General features: G+C 43.2%; 1 protein-coding gene across 5 annotated transcripts in view; it reads right to left on the bottom strand.

The window, feature by feature from the left end:
- The window catches only part of FYN (FYN proto-oncogene, Src family tyrosine kinase), a 212,332-nt gene that overhangs the window by 170,906 nt on the left and 28,303 nt on the right, over positions 1 to 13,123 (bottom strand). The window lies entirely within an intron of this gene.

The following is a 13,123-nucleotide window of genomic DNA, read 5'->3' as shown; positions in this document are numbered from 1 at the left end:
GTCTGTTCTGAAAACTTTATTAGAATCCATGCCACCATCCATGTGATGTGGAAACAGCACACTTAAATGCCTGGAAGCATCTATCTGCTCCCCAGATAGAGCACTAAAGATTCCTGCTGATCAGGGAGAATGGAGTAAAAGCAGGGAGAACTGGGGAATTCATTCCTACTGAGATGGAATATGCCATTTACTGACAACTTGACCATAGCCCATGTGAGATAACCTTTCACCCTATGCACAGTGCCTGTTTAAAACCCGTATCTTTTTCTTCATATCCCCAGCTCTCTCTACTCCACACTTTGATGGGGAGTGGTATTTCATCAGACCCTAATGATAGCCTTTTCCTCTCCAGTGTTTAGCCAATCCTGCACTTTGGACTTCCCCTTCTCTTAAAAGCTAATATGTTTACTCATGGGAATGTCAAATGAAATGTCCAAATATAACCACTTTAGAAAACAATCTGGTATTATCCAGTAAGCCTGAAGACAGACATACTCTAAGTCCCCCAAATTTTCCTCTAGGCACCTGTCCTAAGAGTTTGTTTGCAGCAGGATGCACATACAAGAATGTTCACAGCAGCGTTGTTTAAAATGGCACAAAACTGGCAATGACCCAAATGTCCATTGAGAAGAGACTGGATGAATTGTGGGATGTTCACACAATACAAGACCATATAGCGGTGGAGGTAAGTGAATTTCATGTATGTCGTTTCATGCATCAACAGGGATGAATCTTAAGAAACGACGGATTGAAAAAAGCAAATGGTACAAGAATACTATATAAACATACAGTATTTTTGTTTGCTCAGGGCAAACAAAACTTAGTAATAGGTTACATAAAAAAGCCATAGGGAAACATACTTCCACAGACAAGCCAGGAAACAAACACAAAATTACTCAGCAGTGGTACCAGGAGAGAGGAGTATGGCCAGAGAGGAACACATAAGGACTCCCAAAGTACTCGTGATATTCTAGTTCTTATGTTGCAGAATGGTACAGGGGGTTGTATTTCTTACCCTCTTTTTCCCTCCACCCTCCTCTCTGTGTATGTATATATGTATATAACTGACGCATACGCACACTTCTTTGTAGGAATATATATATATCCCTTTGTAGACATCCTCATACTCATCATCATTTTCCATGTCACTCTGAGCTCTGGACCTGTCTCCCTTAGCCCCTCCTTCCCGGCATTCTGACCCACGTGGAGCCCTCAGCTCAGACCTTTGTCTTAGACTTGAGTGCTTTCTCTGTCCAACTCCCTCCTCCAAACATGATGACCACTGAAGACCGGACATGACGTCCTTTATTCTCTATACAGACTCATGTGGAGCATTTACCCAGGCCACCACTGATGGGAAGGTAAACTTTGTGGTGAGGTCTCATTCAGAAGGTGGTACCAGCTGCACTGCAAGGGGACCTGAAATGCCACTCAGAGTGCAATGGCTGTTTGCTGAATTATACCAAGTGGCTGCAGGTAGCAACGTTAGCCTTGATCTCCCAACCTGACCCAACCACAGGGTGTCCTGTGCTCCTGAGAAGCTTGTCAAGTTTGCTCTATTGCATTACTGCTGCCTGGCCTGACTTCCCAAACCACCCTTTCTTTCTTCCTACAAAATAATCTTAATTCCACCCATCTCTCAGACACCCAGGCTCCAACCTTAACATAATTCTTCATCTTCTTTTTTTTTAAGATTTTATTTATTTATTTTAGAGATAGCAAGAGAGAGCATGAGCAGGGAGGAGAGGGAGAAGCAGGCTCCCTGCTGAGCAAAGAGCTCGATGAGGGGCTTGATCCCAGGGCTCGGGGATCATGACCTGGGCTGAAGGCAGACGCTTAACCGACTGGGCCACCCAGGTGCCTCAATTCTTCATCTTTTTACCTCTCTCTCTCTTTTTTTAGATTTTATTTATTTATCTGACAGAGAGAGAGAGAGCACAAACAGGGGAATAGCAGAGGGACAGGGAGAAACAGACTCCCCGATGAGCAAGGAGCCCAATGTGGGGCTTGATCCCAGGACCCCAGGATCATGACCCCAGCTGAAGGCAGATGGTTAACCAACTGAGCCACCCAGGTGCCCCCTTTTTACCTCTTTTAAGGATAAACTCTGAGATTACTTTTCTGCTCTAACCTCAGTTAGGCTCCCTCAGGAGTCCCTGATTTTGGTACCACAGCCTTAATTTAGACAAAATAAGAATTCTTATTGAATTTGTTCTATTTCAGTAATGTTTAGTCTAAAAGCTTTTCTTATTTCCTACTCAAAAATTAGAATTGATAAAGAAATTATTTCAAAACAAAATGAATTTGGCAAAGTTTTTTCGTTGGGTTTTCTCTCCTATTTAGTAGACTACTTGTAGAAAAAATACATAAGCTGCAACCACTGTCCTAGAGATCTGAGTTTAGGGAATTTGATTTTCTTCAAAAATGTTTCATACCATCTGCATGTAACATAAGAAAAGCACAACACATCTCCATTTTTACTTTCATGGGCCAATTTTCATTTGATCATACACATTAAGTGAAGAATAAATATGAAAAAAGATCATGAAAAAAAGGAAAGGTTTATGCAAAGAGGTGGTAGGATACCGCAAAACAAACCCTACATGAGCACAATGCTGTTACAGTCAGGGGGCTGAGCTAAGTGCGCAACTCAACAGAGAATGCTGAATTCAACAAGAAACAGAGGAACTGAAAGGCAGGTCTGAACTACCAAGCCAGCAAAGGCAATTCCAAAGTGAGAGGTAATAACCTGACTTAGACCTGATTGTGGGAAAGAAAAACAAGAAAAAGGAGGACCTTTGGAGAAAAGCCTCAGAGTTGGCCAATTCCTTTAATTTGGGGGAAGAGAGCTCTCAACGATCATGGAGCTGGGGCATACATAATGTAAGAGAAAACACAAAACTCCGTCATTCACCACACAAATTTGAGCAATGGATATTTATGGGTTAAAGCAGCAGGTGAAACTAAACTGACATGCAAACAAGCCTACAGCATGCAGCGATTTGGGCTCTTCCCCTAAGAAGAAAATACAAAACAATTTCTAAATTCCAACAGAGAGCAAATGCTTTTTGTCACACTCTATGGTATTTACCCAAAGGATCTGAAAACTTATGTCTACACAAAAACCTCTACAGGGATGTTTATAATGGCTTTATTCACAATTGCCAAAATTTGGAAGCAGCCAAAATGTTCTTCAGGAGGTGAATGGATAAATAAAATGTGGTACATCCAGACAACGGAATATTATTCAGTGCTTAGAAAGAAATGAGCTATCAAGCTATGAAAACACATGGAGAAAACTTAAATGTATATAACTAAGTGAAAGAAGCCAATCCGAAAAGGCTACATAGTGTATGATTCCAAATACATGACATCCTGTAGAAGACCAAACCATAGAGACAGTAAAAGAAAAAAAAATTTTTTTTTTTTTTACTGTCTCTATGGTTTGGTCTTCTACAGTATGTTAATTTTGCTATGAACTGCTCTAAAAAATGAAGTCTATTAAAAAAAAACTTAAAAAAAAAAAGAAATCAAACAAGTGCTTTTCCCCGCCCTGATACATCTTCCTCCACGGGCTCTGAAATTGTTTCTGAAGCTTTTCACTTTTTCCTTCAAAAAACATTACATGACATCTTGTTGGTGTATTTACTACCTAGAAAACATGGAAGCCTAATTATATTTTCCTCTAAGCCACTGTAAAAATAGAATAATAATAAAGTTACATGATTGGCTAGTAGCCAGTGTTTACATTAATAAATAGAACCGAATATGAGAAAATACAGTACATATTATGGTAACTGTCAACATTTTTTTGTTTTTCCAGTTCATGGGTTATACATGAAAAAAGGGCTCCTGACATTTTGCCAGTGAGGCCTCTCCCATTCTTAAAACTTCACTGTGGATCACTGTGAGGACTTCCAAACTTCGGGAGTAGGTTTTAGAAGTTATTTCATTTTTAATACCCACAGGCTGCTCAAACTTTTAACCCCATTATCAAATTTACTTTTTTGCAATAAGCATCACCTTGACACATGAGTCAAGCTCTCTGGTAAAGGAAAAAAAGTTTTTCCCCTTATTTGATAACCATGTAATAGGCAAAACGACAGTTACTTTGTTTTTTAAACTACCGCTTCCCATACCACCAGTTTAGGACTACTTTTCAGAATACTCTTCCAAAGATGAACAAAATCTCCCACCACACACACACACACACACACACACGTTGTTTGTTTTAAATTACTATGGCATTAAGTCTTGATGAAGAGCAACAGAAAAAATAACGTCGTGGAAAGGAACCTCCCCTCCCAGGCCATTCTTCTAGCCCAAGTATGGATCTGCTCCCTGTCACACTTAGAAGTTATCTAATCCTTGGCCAGTACTGCCCAAAGAAAGAGCGGACAAGAAACAGAAGTTGCGAACTCCTATCTGGGATCCTCCTGTATCACTTCCCCAGCTCCTTGCACGTCTCCTCAGACACTCACCACCACTGCAATTTTTCATCTGACTCTCTGCTTCCCCCACAGCCAACATGACACAGCTCTTTGGCGGCATAGCAGGACCTCCTCACGTCCCTGAGGCCCACACACTCTTTCCACTACATCACGCTGCCTCATGACTGACCCTGAAACCATCTCACTTGGTCCTGGCAGTCTTATTTGGAAGGACTATGCAAATGAATGAATTGCTGTTTTACCCCCTTCTTCTGTTAACGTAAGTGATCCACACAGCATCTCACTTCCTTTCCTTCACTTTACACGCTGACTACATTTAGTATGGCACATTTCACAACTTAAGGAACACCCCTACATCTTCCAAGAAGCGGCCTTACGCACCCAACCGTGAGGTCGGCTCTTCACAGACCACGTGTAATCGGCAAAGGAGGAGGTCTTTAGTAATGGTGAACCCCAGAAACAAAGATTAGGACTCCACATCTGAATATGGGCTTCCAGTCTCGCCTTAAAAATCACCCATGGCTAACACCCACAAGTGTGTTACAGGAAGTGGGGCTCAGGATCGAAACCCACGGACATCAGTGAGAACAACCGGGGGACCTCTACCCTCACAGCAGTGACTAACTCAAGCATGCTACCAGCTCTCCCTTCCTGGGGCACTGCCTCATCTCAGGGTATTTTCACAGGACAAGCAGAGTGGTACGTTATAGACACAGAGCGCCTGGATCTGTCGCTCAAAGCATAGCTGTGAGAGATGGGAAACCCTGGGCCAAGTGACAGTTCAGTCTGAAGGCCCCAGAGGTGATGAGCAACCATACCTAGGGGTGCGAACATCACAGAGGAACAACACTGACCTGGAGGAAGGTCCTTGCACAGTGGGACTTTGTAGGTTCATCCCTGGTAAGGTTTTCATCAAGATGTGCTTAGGGATATCACAAATAATTCACAACTGAGGGGATAGTCAATTAATTAGAGGAAAGAATAGAGATTTTAAAACATTTCAGCCGGCTGGAAGGACTTCCAGAACTGACCAAAAAAGAACCCAAAGAATTAACAAAAATAAAACCATGCTTTTAAAGGTAAAAAATCAATTGTGTATATATAGGAGGGGGTCATCACCTACCCTACACCCTCCAATCTGCTCAGCTGGGACAACTCAGCCCTGTTCACAAATTCTGCTGCGTGACCCTGACCCCAGGCTCTGAATGGGTGAAGCCCCAGGTCACCGATACATAGACACACATCAGTGTTGTGACTCTGACTTCAGACCAGGGGCTTCCTCTCACTCTCTGGACTCAAGCTCCTATCTTGGGCCCTCCCGTTTTGGCAGTTGACACTTACTTATCATTCAGGACTCATCTCTTTTCATCAGCTTCCTGTCTGAGTCTTGTTGCCCCCACATCAGCGCTCCTCCTATCTGCCCCTTGGCATGCTCAGCCAGACAATTCTGCTGCCAACATCTGTCCATCTAGACTGCCACCTACGGAGGACTTTCTCCAGTTCTAGGCTTCACCAATTTGCCCTAACTGCCTCTTGTTTACTGTCTGCTGCTGGTACCATCCCCATGAGCGTACCCCAGCTCGCGGATACATCTGTTCCCTGGATCCCTTTCTGGACTCTACTCTGGGTCCCAAGCTGATCGCATCCTGCTACTGACAGAAACCCGGCTCTTCTAACTGGCAGGGGCAAAGGAGATAGGTTTAAAGCAATTCATATTTTAAAGTCTTAAGGATTTGTACTGAACCCAAGTTCAATGCAAGCCAAAAGTGTGACAGGATGGCTAAATGGAGATGTGACCTTCGTTCCCCTAAGTGTAGCACATAATGATGCAGAAAACATGTGCATCTCACAAGACCTAACAATTCCAGGAGTAGAGTCCTTACCCTGTACTGGGCAAGCCATCTCAGAAGTATTGTTCATGTCTGAGTGCTGTGTTCTTAAAGAGACAATGACATCAAGGGAACGCATCCAGGGGGATGTAATCAGAATGGCAAAATTCCCGGTATCAGGTAATGTAAGAATATTTGTAAGAACAGGGCATTGGCCAAGGAAAGGGGGATTTGCAGGGATGGAGTTCTCAGGTACTAAAGAGCTGTCACATGAAGGATGACATGGAGACTTACATGACGAGAGACAACCTGGACACACACAGGGATGCAGAGGAAGAGGTGGGCTGAAGCAGTGAGTGCTAGTCCCCATCTCTGCTCCTGACTCAGCTGACCCTGCATCTCTGGCCTCAGTTTCCCCCTAAGACTGGGAGACTACGATTTTGAAGGTCCCTCCCTGCTCTCAGAGCCCACGATTCCTCATCCTCACATTAACCCCAATCTAAGAAAGAAGATAGGCATGGCCTTGCCTGTTCTGTGGCCTGGGAGACCAGGTGGGTTCTTAGGTCTCCCAAGGGCCCCTTGTAGAAAAATCACTCACTGGAGTAATGTGTGAAACCAGTGGTCATAAGCTTTTGTTTCAGGAAATGAAAAATGTGGAAATTCACAAAAGAGAAGGTGTGGGAGGCAGAAAAATGTCCACCCCCTCCCCAAGATATTCACTTCTTAATCCCTGCAATCTCTGACTGTCACCTCATACAGAATGGAATGATAGGGTCTAATAAAATTAAGGATCTCGGGAGGAGGAGCTTATGCTGGATTATCTGGTGGGTTCTGAAAGCCATCAAAGGCATCCTTACAAGATGGATGCACAGGAGATCTGACAGACACACACAGAGGAAAGAAGAGAATTTGAAGGCAAAGGCAGAGGCTGGGGTAATATGGCCACAAGTCAAAGGAAGGCCTGTAGCCACCAGGAGCTGAAAGGCAAGCAACAGGTTTCCCCCAATGCCTCTGAAGGGGATGCATTCCTGACATCCTGCTGTGGACTCTGACTTCCAAAACCGTGAGAGCAGAAATCTGTTGTTTTCAGCCGTCAAGTGTGTGGTCGCTTGCCATGGCAGCCACAGCAAACTAATATGAAGATTTTCTGCTTAAACTTTTGTGTAACCCAAAAGCGGGCAGTAATAACCCTCGTTAGGGGCAAACCTTGGATTTTTATGTATTTTTAGGTCTCTTCCCCATACACACAGTAGCTCAGAACAAGTACAGCTCTGCTTTTAAAAGTGTTTCGGGCAGTGACAGAAGTATCTTCTAAGCTATTCTTTACACATATTTTCCTAATAATCTCTCCTTCACAGGTGATTTCAACAGACAATAAATCTAGGCAAGGCAGACGACCGAGTGATTCCAACCTCTCCCCAGCAGGCCTGGCTGCAGTGGAAGAAATTATGCAGCAACTCACGGCTACAGGAGAAAGCCTGCAGAGTAGGCGGGAGCTTGTCTTGATTCTCCATTGTGACGTGGGCTGCGTTTCTCCCCACTCTCTTCTGGCAGCATCCAGCTCTCTCCCTGTAGAATGATGAATGCTACCGAGAGGAGGACAATGAGATGATCCCGAGCCCAGAAGCAGGCCTTCCCAGACTCCCACTCCTGCAGAATGCCATTCTGGGAAGTCACTCTCACTCTGTCACCCCCAAGGGACCACCTGGTAGGACCAGGTCAGGTTCAAAGAGATGGTTCCCCTTTAAGTTTCTAATTTCTCTTTGATAAAAACATCATTACAGTTTTTAAAGCCACAAATAAGGGTGAAAGTCTTAAATTCAGGGAAGAGAAAATGAAAGATGTGTATAAAGTTATCAGTTAAATTGCATGAGGCTGATGATGGATCATTTGTCTTCTGCTCTTTTGAGCTTCAGTACAAGAGAACAATCCACTGTAGAGTGGAAACAGAGGGTACTCCCAGTCTGAGAGCTACTTTTGGATCTTGTCATTTCCTAGATGTAAGTCCTTGGGCAAACCATTTCACTTCTGTCAGGCTTCATTTCCCTCACATGTAAAACAGGGCTACTGAGTAAGATAGCCTGTGGCCTAGGACAGTGATTAGCCCACAGGCGTTTGTTAGTGTTTGAGGAACAAATGAATTATGTGTTCGGCATCCAAGACTAGACAATTCACCCCTAATTTTCCAACTCTTTCCTTGGATCAGCCTGGATCATAAATTTTGTTATCTGTAGCTCTTCCAATGGTCATCAATATCTGCCCGAGTTTATAATGTCCAGGAAGAGGTACCTTTATCTTAGAAATTTGAATTGGCAGAAGGGATGTTTTTTCTTCTCCAGCAGCACTTAGGTTTATAATGCAGAGATTTATATAAAAGAAAGTTGGTCAGTTATTATGGGTGATGTATAATAACTGTTTTTGGTGCAGGACTAAAACTGTTCGTTCTTCAAACTAAAGCAGAACTGTATGCAAGTTCTTCCCTCCCAAACAATCCCCTCCCACTCAAACCATTCCCTGGTCACCAGGAAAGCAGGCTGTAGGAAGCCCAGCCTTTACTCAGTGATAGGGAGGCTGGTCTTTCCCCATGTCCAATCTCCAAGAGAATGCGTCAATCTATGTGGAGGCTGGGGCAGGGCATGGAGAATGGGAGACAAGTGGGCATCCTATAAGCCCTGCGGCTGATAGCCCTAAGCATGTGGACCAGAGAAGGCCTAAGGAGCAGTCCCATCTGCACACCAGGGCTGCCTTCTCCATTCCCCACACCCACCTAGAGAGCCCTCCATTCCATTCAGGAAGCAATGGCTTCTACATTATGGGTGTTCTTCCCTCTTGCTTTTCACACCTCCTTATAGCAACCAGCATACACAGGGAAACGCTACACCCTGACGCTGCCCCTTGCCCCCATACACACACACATTCTCAGTGGAGACACATCCTCATGCCTTTGGACTTCCCATATAAGCACTGCTGACCTTCTGACCCCTGGAAATCCTATTCTCCCTACTAAAGAAAAATCTTCATGAATTAATTTTTCCACCTCTCAACCAGCTATGTAGGAATCCCATATACATGGCTTTAAAGCTTGGTTCCAGATGCAATCTCAAATTTTGAACCAATTGTTTAGAACCACATTTTTTTTTTTTTAACAAAAACTATTAGCCCCACAATAAGAAACTAGGATATTGTTATCACTTCTCTTGGGACTTATTAAAACAAAAGAAATTGGGTGCCTGGGTGGCTCAGTTGGTTAAGTGACTGCCTTCGGCTCAGGTCATGATCCTGGAGTCCTGGGATCGAGTCCCACATCGGGCTCCCTGCTCAGCAGGGAGTCTGCTTCTCCCTCTGAATCTCCCCCCTCTCATGCTCTCTCTATCTCATTCTCTCTCTCAAATAAATAAATAAAATCTTTAAAAAAAAAAGAAATTGAAAAATGGAGCAACTTCTACATACATTCTACATTTACGGATGAACACATTTTAAGGAATTCACTGGGAAAAAGGAAACATTCTAAAGCATTCTCTTTACTCTTCTTTCGAATGACAATTTTTATTTGGGGTGGCCTCTGTATCTATCAAACAGTAGTATCTATGGCCATATTTGTGGCCTAAAGGCAGCTATCCAAACCCTGAAAACAGAATAGCAATACAGGGATTCTTGTTCTCACTGAAACTACAAAAATGATGGATCTCTTTCAAAGCAAGTGCCAAATACTTTCAATCATGCTAGACAAAGGCCATGCAGGATACATGAAGATCATTTAGGATACATGGAAATCAAACCTCTCTCCTTAGCCCTTTGAAAGTCATTATGACCAAAGTAGATGTTATTTTAAGCAAATCCATTTAAATCATGATTTAAATCACCAAATAGGATAACCCAATTTAATCAGTTTTATTTTTTAAAAAGTACATTTTTGTCCTTCTGACATAGCCTAATTACATATTCTTTAAAATTCAGTTGAGTATGGGTTTTACTTTTAGAAGATACACTGTATATATTTAAATCAGTGATTTACGTAAACCATACTCAGAAGTGTATCCCTTAATAATTCAAGAAGATTCTGTGAAAAAAACAAAACAAAGCAGTATTGCTGTCTCCCTTGTGCTCTTACCGCTCCTCCCTCTTTTATCCTTAGACTTTCTTTGCAATAATCTATTCATTTGTCTGCTTGAAACTTTGTACTTTTGAAGAGGAAGTCAAGGAGTGATTGTCTTATCTCCATGTAATGCTATTAACTAGCATGGTTTCCACAGATAAAACCTATAGATGGAGAAGAAAACCATGATTTCTGGAGTATACAGAAAGATTTTTTACTTTGCCACCTACCAAAGTGGCTTTCATGGACTCTCATTACCCCCTAATTTGGTCATGTGCCAGTCACTCATGCCTGTAGTCAACATTTTAAGAAGGCATTCTATAAGTCAGGCACTAGGCTTAGCACGTGTAAGGATTCAGATCTGACAAAGCTTACAGTTCAAGAGGGAACAGATACTAGATGGTTATTGAACAAATAACTATACAACAATGATAGCTTTGAAGAAGTGCATGGTGGCAGGGCAACCCCATCCAGATTGTGGGAAGTGTCAAAGAAGACCTCTCTAGAAAGTAACACTGCCTTTTTATTACTCATAATACTTTTTAGAAAGAGGTCACACAAATATATTGTCCCAAATATTGTATCAATTTCAAGGTAAGGTAGGGTATGAGAAAGAGAAGGCTCTAGACCAAGACAGAATTAGAATCCTTGCTATTACCGTAGTGCCTCAAGCAACGGACATGTTTCCCTCCCAAAATTGTTGTAATGGTCAAGTGTGACACACAGAAAGCACTCAGTATAAGCTCAATAAACTATAGATAATAATTAATTACAGGATTTAGTTGATTTATCTTTGAGCTTTCACATGTCGAGATAAGGCTAATTTTCCATTCATAGTTCTATCTTTACAAAAATGTTCGACTAAAAGAGAAAACTCAAAAATCCATTTAGAAAAAAACACACCATGACTTCTGTAATTTTTCTTCACTTGGGTTGGCCAGCAGGTATAATTTAATTATACAACGGAGGCACACCCTATTCTAGATTCTTCTTGGCAGATATATAAATACAGGTGAAAAGAACAATTTATACATCTGTGCTCAACAGCCTTCTATCAGCATTAGAAAAAATTCTGGAATTGGAGCTTTTGAATTAGAACTTTTAAAATAGTAAACTCCCCTAGGGTGGTTAAGTGTTTTCCAGGTCATTAACTATGTGACCGAGAGGGTGCAGCAGGCAGAGTCCTCTGCAGGCAGCTCAAATTCACGCAGCCCAAGAAGCATTTCCCACCACCCTTTTAGCTTCTCTTATTCTGAATTTCCCTCAGTACTTACAAATACCCAACCCACATGACAGGGTCAGTCACAGTATTCATTCCCTCATTAGATACTCATTGCAGCCAGTGTTGTACCTGAGGGTACGTACAACAGACAAGGCTGCGCCTCAAGGACCTCCCAGCCTCTGGTGGGCCTTATTAAGCATCCTTCAGACTTGTGGCCAACAGCCCTTTGTCCTTTTTGGTACAAAGCCCAAGTCAGAAAATTAAGAAATATGTGCGGTTTATGTTTTTAAGTTAAAAAATGAAGAATTTTACTTGATCCTGGAAAATGGACCATGTTACTGATGAGAAAAATGAGGCTTGCACAGGAGAAAAGATTTGCCTGAGGTCTTAGAGCAAGTGAACAGCAGAGCTGAAGCAAGACTCTAATTCATTCCACTCAGGGCTTCACACCCCATTTACTGAGCCCTCTTGTCTGCCTGGCATTGGGTTGTACTGAGAACACAATTAACAGACCCGCCTCCTCCATAAACTGGACCTCCCCCTTTCATGGTTGTAGGATTCACCTCTCACAAGGCAGGGCAAGCCCTGCAACCTGGAACAGCTCCAGGCATTTCCTAACCCGTCTGGCTAGTCCGGCTATTCTGCGCTACACCATCCCGAGGTGGCTCCTGGCACCCAAAGGCTCTTCTAGCCTGCTCTGGGGCCAGCCTGGCCCATGAGGGCTGCAGTGATGACCCCCCACCCCCCATAGGGAGTACCTTTGCCAGCCCCTGGCTTCCACACCCAAAACCTAAGCACACCGGGATTTCGAAAAGGCTCCCCTCCAATGTAGCCCTGACTAGAGCCTGAGTCACCTTGGTTTGCATGAGCCGAAAAGGCCACGACTGAAAGTAGATCACAGGCCATTCTGCAGAAGCTAGGGGGCTGCATGGGACAAAGGTCAGGGGTTGCTCGTAATTGCTCTAGAAGGAGGTTTCAGACGAGATCGGGCGCGTTCAGGGTGGGATGGCCGTAGACTAGAAGGAGGTTTCAGATAGTAACTTAAAGGTACACCAACTGTATAAGAATGGCTCTAGGTTCAGGGAGAAGAACCTGTCTTACACACAAATTCAAAATGGGAAATAACCCCAAGTCATTCTTAGATGATGAAGTGGAGCCCCTGATTGGCCAGGGAATGGAGGATTTTAACTCTGAACTGCTGAAAAATTACCCCCAAGGCAATGTGATTGGGCAGTGGAGACTGGGGCAGAAAAGGATCCCACGGTGGCTAGTGAGACTTACTTAAGGCCAACCTTTCATGGGAACCCAAGACACCTGTGAGACGAGCGAAGTACAAGCAGAGAAGACTCAGCAAACTTTACAGAAGCAATGAATATGTGGTTCCTTCACACATCCCCTCCATCAGGGAGCTTTTCTGGACAGTCCAGCCTCCGTCTGAGCTTCTAGAGCCCCTTCTGCACACTTCTATCACATTGTATAATCATTGCCTGTGTACTTGTCGGTCAAATTCATTTTTGTCTCAACA

Source organism: Neomonachus schauinslandi, chromosome 8 (assembly GCF_002201575.2).
Source record: "Neomonachus schauinslandi chromosome 8, ASM220157v2, whole genome shotgun sequence".
NCBI classification, from domain to species: domain Eukaryota; kingdom Metazoa; phylum Chordata; class Mammalia; order Carnivora; family Phocidae; genus Neomonachus; species Neomonachus schauinslandi.
Note: the sequence above shows the minus strand (reverse complement) of the source record. Positions and strands in the feature narration are given on the sequence as shown.